The following is an 11661-nucleotide window of genomic DNA, read 5'->3' as shown; positions in this document are numbered from 1 at the left end:
ATTTGATTGAAATGCCCTTCAGAGATTATGATATCATCTTGGGCATAGATTGGTTAGCCAAGCATCATGCCATGATTGACTGTAGACTGAAGACAGTCACTTTTGGTCTCCCTTTATACGGTGATGTGGTAATACACGGGGAGAGGCAGTTATTACCATCAAACATCATTTCGGCTGCACTAGCCAGGAAGATGATCAGAAAAGGGTGTGAAGCATACTTGGCACATGTGATAAACACCCAAGTGGGGAGTCCAACATTGAGAGACATCCCTACAGTATGCGACTTTCCGAACGTATTCCCTGATGAGTTGTCAGGATTACCTCCAGAAAGAGAGGTGCAGTTTGAGATTGATGTCATGCCTGATGTGGACCCAATCTCCATAACACCATACAGAATGGCACCAGCAGAATTGAAAGAGTTGAAGTTGCAGTTGCAAGAATTGCTTAACAAGGGCTTCATTCGCCCTAGTGTGTCACCTTGGGGAGCGCCAATGTTGTTTGTTAAGAGGAAAGATGACACTCTTCGCTTATGTATTGATTACCGGCAGTTGAATAAGGTGGCAATAAAGAATAGATATCCATTGCCCTGCATTGATGACTTATTTGATCAGTTAAGGGGTGCAGCTGTGTTCTCCAAAATTGACTTGAGATCGGATTATTATCAGTTGAAGGTGTAAGAGCAGAGTATCCCAAAAACTGCCTTTAAAACTCGATATGGCCATTATGAGTTCCTGGTCATGCCATTTCGGGTTGATTAATGCTCCAACTGCTTTTATGGATATGATGAATACTATCTTCAGACTATACCTCGATCAGTTTGTGGTGGTATTAATTGATGATATATTGGTCTACTCGAGGAGTGCAGAGGAGTATGATAGACATCTGCGGATTATACTGCAGACCTTAAGGGAGAAACAGATATATGCCAAACTGTCAAAGATTGAATTTTGGCTGAAGGAAATATCCTTTTTGGGGCATATAGTATCGGCAGAAGGCATTAAGGTAGATACTAGCAAGATAGAAGCTATCCTGTAACACCCTCCCTGTAGCAACTCCGTACATTCTCATTAGGTGACCAAAGGTCGATGCAGACAGCTAGAACATCCGGAAAAATATTTAAACTAAAGTGAGGAACCATAATTAACTCAAATATTAATAAGAAAAATTTTAGAAATAAAATACAACCAAGTTAAATGAGCCAATGCCCTAGCGATGGGTAATCCAGTGGGAAGTTGCGGTTCTCACAACTAGGAGCCCTAGACCCAGGAGAAAATTCATAAAATAATTTTTGGGATTCCAGAGAAGGGTCATTGAGGTTCCTATGGCATTAGAATGCCAAGAAAATACTTAGAAAATTTTTTCAATCGGTACAGACAATTTTGGTCTGTTAAGCCAAACAGAGGGCATTTTGGTCATTTCGCTTTCAGAGGTGATTTTTGGCCGACTTTTCCAGTTAAGTAAATAATTATTATGACACGAAATGTGAATAAATATTGCTAAAAATTAAATTGAAATTAAGTAGACGAAAGAAATTGGAATTATGACATCATTATGATGTCATTAAACATCCTCCCACCCAATCAAACTTTGACACATGGCATTAATTTATTTAAAATGACTAAATGGGCAGAAAAAAAGAAAGAAAAAATCAGTTCTTCTCCTTCCCCATTTCCAGCCGTTTCCTCTCCTAGCCCAAAACCACCATTAAAGCTTATATAAGCTTTCTAACTCACCAAATCTCACTTGAAACCCTAAGTCCACTTCAACAAAATTTATCTATACAACTTAGCATAGTGATTGGCTGCCAAGAAAAGCCAAGAAACTAAAGTTTGTAAAAGGAGAAAATTCTGCTCCAAGTTGTAAGTGACCATACTCTTGCTATTTATAGTTTAATTCATGTTTAATGGCATGATATGTGTAGGAAATGTAAGAAAATGAAACAAATAAGTGTGTGTGTGCACCCTACAAGTTTAGGCAGCTAGGGTTAGTTAGGTTTGGTGATTTTGCTTGATAGCAAAGTGTTGATGAGCAGCCCTTAGTGCTAAATGCATGATTGAACTTAGTTGTGTAGGTGAAATGCAAAGATTAGGCATGCATGAACATGAAAAAATATGGACACTTAACAACATTAGGGTTTGCTCATGTGATGGTTCATTAACCTTGTAATGGTCAATTAGTGACCATTTGAATGTGTATGATGAGGAAATGAAGTGAGTTGAGGCTTGGCATTTGTGTATGGGTAAGCTGCCTTGGCTGACCTACAGGACTGAGCATGAGTCCAGCAGGTTTGGGCAGTTATAAATAGAGTTATAAAGTTCAGTTAGTGCAAGGCCAATTGGACATGAAACTAGACACATAATGGCACAACTTTGGTATAGAAACCTGCCCATAAAACCAAACCAAGTTGACCTAAAAATTGCCCTAAACCGGGTGACTTGCATTTTGCCTGGGCAAAATGATTAAATGAATAATGTTTATTCATTTGGTCATAACTCAGTGTAGAAAAATCCAATTGACCTGAAATTTTACCAACAGAAAGCTGAGATATAGACCTACAACTTCTATGAAGAAACCTAATCCAAATTTTGACCATAACATGTTTAAAAAGTGACCTGCAGTCACTGCACAAAACACTATAGATTTGGTTAGTCCAGAAAATCTGGAAAGTTTGTAATCCGGCTAGTTATGGTGTTTAGGCCATAACTTGAACTACAAGACTCCAAATGGAGTGATTCAAAAAAAGAAATATAACTAGTCACAATAAGGAACAACTTTCATGTTGACAACTTTGCCAAATTCCTACTGTAAAAATAACCAATGGAACAGTAAACACAAGGCTTGAAATCTGAAAATTTTGAATAATTAACACTAAGCATAGAAATGGTATTGGCAACCAATACCAACAACTTTAGAATGCAAAATGTGGTATGTTGGGAGTATTAGAACCAATGTACCTATTGTCTATGCAAAAGTCAATATTTTAGTTGACTAATGAAATGAATAGTAACACCTAAACTTAAATTTTAAGAATTGTACAATTTAAAAATGTAACATGCCTTAGTACACCTAGCAAGATTGGTTTGTATAGGTTGGCATGCCAATAGGGTTCAGTTAGCAGTACTGCACATGGCATTATGCCATTCTGTGATTTTATGGCTTTTAGCCATTCTGACATTGTGATGATACTTGGCCTTGTGCCTAATATTTATTACAGCTCATTAGCTATTTTGTTGCACACCGGGAGATGCATATGTGACCGATGGTGTGACGGCCCGAGGTACTTGATACCCAGTGCTAGTTTACTCGTTTATCCAGTCCAGTCATCCAGTATAGGTTACTTGGACAACAAAAAATGAAAGAGGATAAATTTAATGAAATAATGAATATAACAAGTACAAAACAAATAAGACTACAAATAATTATCAAAAAATGGTCTGCATAAGACATCAGAACATTTACTGCATATTTATTTTTTGTTATTTCTTTTATTTCTATTATTGGCACCACTAAGCATTATTGCTTAGCGCTTTGCTTTTTGCCACGCGTAGGTTTGGGAGAGATCGATAGAGAGCCCAGTAGACCACAGACTAGGTGAGATCATCTGCAGCTCTGCATAGTGTTCGTGTCACCTCACCAACGTCAGTGCATTGGTAGGACACTAGGTTTCATTTTGGGTATTTTGTAATTAACTTTTATTTTCTCATATGTAATTCAAACTTATGTAATGTATTTTGGTATTAATGTAAATAGTGAAAATTGTGTTTATGAATGAAAAAGTGAATATTTATTTATGACTTTTACATGAATATCATATGAGATGAATGATTGAGAAATGGAAATGTTGTTGAAAAATATTGAGATTTTATTAATGAAATGGAGTTTGGGATTGATTGAAAATTTTGGAAGTGTTTTTCACAGGTTCCGAAGAACTGTTTCTCCATTTTTAGCCGGTACTCTATCGGATTTTCTATAAAATTTGTGGAATCTCAAATAAATTTATGATTTCAATAAATGACTTAAATGAATTATACTTTACTTCATAACTATGAAAGAAATAAATTAAGAAGAATAAAAATGATTGAAATAAAATAGGGTGTTCCGGTACATTGTGTGACATATCTTACTCGGCTATACTGTAGACGGGTATGGGGTGTCACATATCCTTAATTGGAATCCACCCAGGAATATCACAAAAATTCGCAGTTTTCTAGGTTTAGCTGGATACTACTGTCGGTTTGTGAAGGGATTTTCCATATTGGCTTCTCCACTGACCAAGCTGCTTCGGAAAGATATGAAATTTCAGTGGACAGATAAATGCTAGCAGAGTTTTGATGAGTTGAAGAGATGTTTGACAGAAGCTCCAGTCCTGACTTTACCTACCCCGGGTAAAGAATACACAGTTTATAGTGATGCTTCTCACAATGGGTTAGGCTGTGTACTAATGTAAGATTGAAATGTTATTGCATATGCATCACGCTAGCTGAAACCGCATGAGAGAAATTATCCAACACATGACTTGGAGCTTGCAGCTATTGTATTTGCTCTTAAGATCTGGAGACACTACTTATATGGGGAAAAGTGCTATATCTACACAGATCATAAGAGTTTGAAGTATTTGGGTACTCAGAAGGAGTTGAATTTGAGATAGAGGAGATGGTTAGAACTGATTAAAGACTATGATTGTCTGATATACTATCAGCCAGGAAAAGCTAATGTGGTGGCTGATACCTTAAGTCGCAAGACTATGGCAAGTCTACAAGTTTCTCCTTTGTCCATGGTACATGAGTTGAGAGCATTACATGCTAGCTTAGAAATTAATGATGAAGGGCAGACAGTAGTTGCATAGCATATACAGCCAGTATTGAGTGATCAGATCAGAATGGCTGCACAAAATGATGAGAAATATCAGAAACTACTAAAAGAAGTCTGGCAGGGCAAGAAAACCGAATTCTCTATGAGAGATGATGGTCTCCTACTACACCAAGGTAGAATGTGCATTCCTAATGATGTTGACTTAAGACAGATCATTATGAAGGAAGCATATGAGTTTCTTTTTGCTATGTACCCTGGTGACACTAAAATATACAAAGGATTGAAAGAGCATTACTGGTGGATGGGTATGAAAAGGGATATCGCTGATTTTGTCTCCAAATGCCTAACTTGTCAACTAGTCAAGGCAGAACATCAAGTACCAACTGGTTTACTACATTCATTGCCAGTACCTGAGTGGAAATGGGAACGGATAACTATGGATTTTGTGATGGGACTTCCGAAGACACAGAAGAGCTATGATGCAGTATGGGTCATAGTGGACAGATTGACCAAGTTTGCTCATTTTCTGCCAGTCCGGATTGACTATAGTTTAGAGAAATTGGCCAAATTGTATATAAATGAGATTGTGAGACTACATAGAGTGCCAGTATCGATTGTATCTGACAGAGACCCTAGGTTCACTTTTAGATTCTGGGGTAGTCTTCAGAAAGCCTTAGGAACTAGATTGAACTTCAGTACGGCATTCCACTCACAGACAGATGGCCAGTCTGAGAGGGTAATACATATATTGGAGGATATACTGCGAGCTTGTGTAATTGAGTTTGAAGGTAGTTGGGATACATACTTGCCTCTGATTGAGTTTGCTTACAATAATAGCTACCAATCAATCATTGGGATGCCTCCATATGAAGCTCTGTATGACAGAAAGTGTAGAACTCTTTTGTTTTGGGATAAAGTGGGCAAAAGAAATTGTTCAACAAATAGAGGAGAAAATCAGATTGATCAGAAATCGACTCAAGGCTACATCAGATCGTCAGAAGTCCTAAATTGATCTGAAGAGGCGAGACATTAAGTATGCAGTGGGTGAAAAAGTATTCCTTAAGGTTTCCCCTTAGAAGAAAATTATGAGATTTGGCAGAAAAGAAAAATTGAGTCCTCGTTTTATCGGACCATATGAGGTTCTAGAAAGAGTGGGTCCTTTGGCATATCGTTTAGCACTAACTCCAGAGTTACAGAAGATACATAACGTCTTCCATGTGTCCATGTTGAGGAGGTATAGATCAGACCCATCTCATGTACTACCAGTAGAAGAGATTGAAGTAAATCCAGACCTCACATATGAGGAAGAACCCATAGAGATTCTGGCTTATAAGGTGAAGCAGCTGAGGAATAAGCAGATACCGCTGGTGAAAGTGCTGTGAAACCATCATTCGAGCCAAGAAGCTACTTAGGAACGAGAGGAGGATATGAGGAGACAGCACGCACAGCTGTTCAGAGATTGATACTAGGTAAAAATTTTGAGACGAAATTTATTTTAAGGGGGGGGGGGGGGAGAGAGAATTGTAACACCCCTATATACATAGCCTGGTATATTATACTGTTTCGGTGACCAATGTCGATTCGGACAATTAAGGGGATTAGAACCACATTTAAGACTCCTATAAAAGCCCTGAATGAAAATAAATAGTGATTACCAGATAGTTAAGTATAAATAAGAAAAACAGAGTATAAAAGGTTAAATGAGCCTAGGGTCACAGCAATAGGTAACCTTACCGGGAAGTGACTGTGAGGTCAGTCCTAACCCTACTTTTGAACCGAAAAATGTGACGCTGCGGTCCTAAGGACTATTGCGAACCTAGTGGAAAAGAGAAAACCATAGAAAAGAACTGATAAGTAGGTCAAATAATTAGGTTAAGGATCCGAAAGAAATATTAAATTACTTGCAAACCGGGTCAAACTGATGAGAGGCAATTTGATCAATTGACCCCTAGAGGTGACTCCTGACCTAACTGTCCAATAAAATTGGAAAAATGAAAATTTTGGAATGTAGAATTAAATTAAAGAAATAAGAAAAAATAAAAATAAGGAAAAAGATTGAAAAATAGAATTATTGCATCACTTTGATGACATCACATATGATGTCAAAATAAAATTTAATTTACCCAAAATTTTGACTAGTCAAATAGCTAAATAATTACATAAAACAAAAGAAAAAAAATAATGGTCACCTTCATCATTTGTGCCGTCTCTCATCCCTCTCCTCCCTCTCACTTTAAAACCTCCATTTCCATCTTCCATCTTCCATTAAAGCTTGATCTCAAGCTTGATTCCTATGCACTTAACCCAAAATTTCCCCAAAATTCTCCATAAAACCTTGCTATCTTCACTTGAGAAGGAGATTGAAGAAGAAAAAGAAAAGAGAAAAGTGAAAAGTGAAGAATTAGAGAATTAGAAATCAAAGTTTGAGGTTAGTGATCTAAATTGAAATTTCTAGTTTGATGCATATGTTTTTAGTTAATTGAACTTAAAATTAAAGATAAATCAAACAAAAACAATTATGGGGGTCAAATTGAAAATTTTGGCTAGCATTTGAGGGAGTTAGAATTGTATGATTTTGATGAAATTAAAGAGTTAATTAAGTTGAATTAAGGGTGTAGATGTTGGAAATACACTTTAATTTCAATAATTGAAGGAATTGTGTAAATCAGGGTTCTTGAGTGTTGAAATTGGGGGAAAAATTAGAGGAAATGGTCAATTGATGCAATGACCTTAATTGAGGTTAGAAATGGTCAATTGTGACCATTTGTGATCTGTTGGAAGGAGTGGAAACAAAATGCAATTCGGTTTGGGTATGGTTCCTAATCTGGCAGCTTGACCTAGGTCCCTTTCAGGGACCAAAACTGAAATTTTACCAACTCAATTGGTGGGAGGCCAATTGATAATGAAAATAGACACATAATGACACATTTTTCATATCGAAACTATGCCCAGAAAATGACATTAACATAGTAAACAATTAGGTCAAATCTGCGTAATGTGTACTGCCACTATACCAAAATGACAAAATGAACAGTGTTTGTTCATTTGGCCAAAACTTGGGCTAGACAGGTCCAAATGACCTGATTTTTGTGGCATTGAAAAGGTATAACAAAGCACTAAAACTTTAATGAAGAATACCAACCCAAATTCTGCCCATAACCAAGTGAATTTATCACCCAAATTTAGTTGTCCAAAACTGTCAGAACCTAAACAAGCCCAGAATTCTGGGTTAAAAACCAATTCGGCCAGTCTTATTTAAATTACCATATCTTGGGCTACAAAACTCTAAATAGAGTGATTCAAAAAGGAAATTAAATATAAGACAATAAGGAACAACTTTGATGAAGAACACTTAGCCAAATTCCCACAGCAACTTGACCAATAGAACAGTGCAAAATAGGGCACAAAAATTAAAAATTTGAAATTATCATTAGAAGATCTAAAAATTGAAGGGGCAACCAAAACCAACAACTTAGACACCAAAAATGTGGTATGTGGGTATAATTGGAATTCACATGCCTATTAAGCATGAGAAAGTCAATATTTTGACTTGAATAGTGCCATGAATAGTAACTCCGAAATGTATATTTTTAAGAACATGATTTTAAGTAGATTAAGATTAGAATTAAGTAGATATGAATTTATTTATTGGATTTATTATAAGTTGTGATACTGAAACACTGCAAATTATGTGTTTCAGTTGAGAATAATACGGAGAAAGGAAAGAAAACATCGAGTTAAGGCCTAGAGGTGACTCGCACGAGGTTTGTGCACAACATAGAAATTTCTGTAAATTTTCTTCTGCAAATTATTTTGAATGAATTGTGATATTAAATTGTGACTTAATTGTATTGAAATTATTATTGAAAGGAACAATATACTTCTGATCTAAACTGTTGGAAAAATAAATTGTGTGTGTTTGAATTACAAAGTAATGTTTAGAAAATTGTTAAGATAGTTTTGAAACCACAGTGTCATGATCACATATCTTAATGCCTCACTAGCTTGACTAGTGGGAGGAATTAGTTTTGTATTTCCTCTCTGGCTAAATTGTTGAGGTGTGTGCCAGTAGAGGAAGAAATTTGAATGGGTACCCATAGATTTGAGCTAGCTAGCCTTGGTATTCCTCATAAACCTATGGCTATTGAGATGAACAATATATTAATGGCATGATATGACTGTGTGTTTTTATAAAATTTGTTTTGTGACTTCTGAAGTGAAAAATTATTTGACTAAAATTTTAAATTGTGTTTTGTATCTGTGTACTATTTTCAGTACCATATTTAGATAAGTGTGATTTAATTTATGCATAAATTAGCATTTTTAGTATGTTGTGCACCACTGAGTCATTGTACTCAGCGATGGCTTTTTATTGCTATCGCAGGTGGAGAGATTAGTAAAGTAGCCGAGTGAGCTGTTGAGGATCATAGTACTACCTTTGGATCTTTTGTCGAGTATTACATTATAACCTTATTGTACATATTTATTTTGATGTATGTGACTGTATGTACACTCTGTAAATTGGTCTTGAGCAGTTGTACAAAACTTGTAATAAAATATTTTGAATTTTCTGATGTAAATTTAGACTGATGAATGTAAATCAAATTTTCTTTGATGGAATATAAATAAAATTATTCAATATTATTTTTGAAAGTATTTGAGTTGAGAATTATGAATTGTAGAAATTTACATTGAATTGTGGAGATGGAGTAAATTTGTGCTGAATTGAGTTGTGTTGGTGGTTAATTTTGATGAAGTGAAATATTTGGAAGTGTTTTTTACAGGTCAAAATTTTTTGTTTTCTTAAATACAGCTAGCACTCTGCAGAAAATTTTTCAAAATTTACGGAAAAAAAATTGGATAAAAATTTTACTTAATTTTTGAACTTCAATTAAATATTTTTAATACTTGTTAGAAATGCTCACCACTTTCAAAAAGCAAGAAAATTGTTTTAAAATCCCTTGTAGTGTATTTAATGGGTTATCGGTAGATGGAGTCGGTAATTTATTAGGTATACTATGGGATCATGTTATGCCTTACAGAGGGGTAAGGTGTGACATTGTATTTCTCTTCATTGTCATTGGGTGAGTTGGTAATGGTTTCTTTGGCCTTATTCATAACTTCATAAATATATCCCATGGCTAGTTTTTTTTCATTATCAACTAGTCGAAGCACACGAATAAGATGACCAGAAACCTTAAGAGCATATACAACATGACTCCAAAAGGTAGGACTCAAAACTGTTCTTTCACACTTTTTGCCTTTCACCTCTTTAGCCCATGTACTAGTTGTCTAGCTTTTTGAAGTAAAGATTTTTCTAATATTGGCCTTCTGCAGATGAATCCTTCCCAATGTAATGAAAGTAGTAGCAAATCTAGTTTGTCCTAGCCTTAGCAATTATAATCCTTTAGTAAAATTCTACAACATATTCACAACTCCTGAAGAGCCATATATGAAACCAGTAAGCTCAATATTTTTAGGGAATATTTCTTTGAAAACCCTTATCTTAAAAATATCTTCTAACATCAAATCTATACAACGGGCTACACATGAAGTCCAGTATAGATAGAAAAAATTTGCTTCCAATATTCTCCCTATGATAGACAAATAGAGAATTCATTTCATTAATAACAAAAATAAATAAATAGATAGATTTCTCTTTTAATAGATAATATTAAGTAAACACTTTACTTGCTGCAACATTATTTGATGCATCATCTATAACAACTTGAACCACTTTTTCAGAACCAATTTTCATAAATTCTTTCTCAATCAAACTAGTCAACAATGTTGCTATCTTTGATTCATCACTTGCATCAACTGATTTAATAAACACACTTCTTTTTGAGCTATTAACTAAGAAATTAATCAAGGTTTTCTCTTTTCTATTCGTCCATCTATAACACAACAATGAACATCCATAATTTGCAAATTCTTCTTTATGAGACTGAAGAAGTTCATTCGGTGTCCAAAATGTCCAGAAGATATGAGAAGTTAAATTCAGGACTTTATTAGTAAAAAATGAAAGCAAAAATTAGTCATGAATATAAAAAGACCGCTTGAATTTAAGGACGTTAAAAAACTAGGAATTGATGAAAATGAGGAAGAAGACGATGTAGTGCAAGGAATTATTAGTGGAAAACAAAGGGAAACAATTCATGATAGTGGAACTAGTACTTCAAGTTAATGAAAATAATACGAATGATCTTTAATGTATCTACTGTATGAGAGTTTATAAAGGGGGAGTTAATAGAATCAAGCAACACCTTGCTGGAGGTTACAAAAATGTGATTAGGTGTCCAAAATGTCCAAAAGATATGAGGAGTCAAATTCAGGACTTTATTAGTAAAAAAAATTTTTGTAACCTCCAGCAAGGTGTTGCTTGATTCTATTAACTCGCCCTTTATAAACTCTCATATAGTTGATGCATTGAAGATTATTCGTATTATTTTCATTAACTTGAATTACATGTGCATCCTGGGTCCATTTTTTACTGCCAGTAGAAGATCCAGTTGTGTTACACTTATCACCTATCTATGATCTAAACAAAAAAAAAATAAAAAATAAAAATTAACACAATTAAAAAGTAACAAAACAACACTATAAAAGTTGTGCTATCTCAATTCAATACTAGCAACAAAAGCAACAAATATAAGAAAATAAGAAATTAAAGCAACAACTATCAATTCAAGTAAATATAAATTAAAATATTAAATATTTGATTTTTTCAATAATTTGCATAATTATATATCATGCTTATATTTAAAAAGTATTTATAACACTAACAAGAATGCAACATAGAGAAGAAAATTGCAAATTGATTAATTAAAGCAATAATTCTCAATACTT

This window comes from Hevea brasiliensis, chromosome 13 (genome assembly GCF_030052815.1).
Source record: "Hevea brasiliensis isolate MT/VB/25A 57/8 chromosome 13, ASM3005281v1, whole genome shotgun sequence".
In the NCBI taxonomy this organism is placed as follows: Eukaryota; Viridiplantae; Streptophyta; class Magnoliopsida; order Malpighiales; family Euphorbiaceae; genus Hevea; species Hevea brasiliensis.
This window is presented reverse-complemented; position numbering follows the sequence as displayed.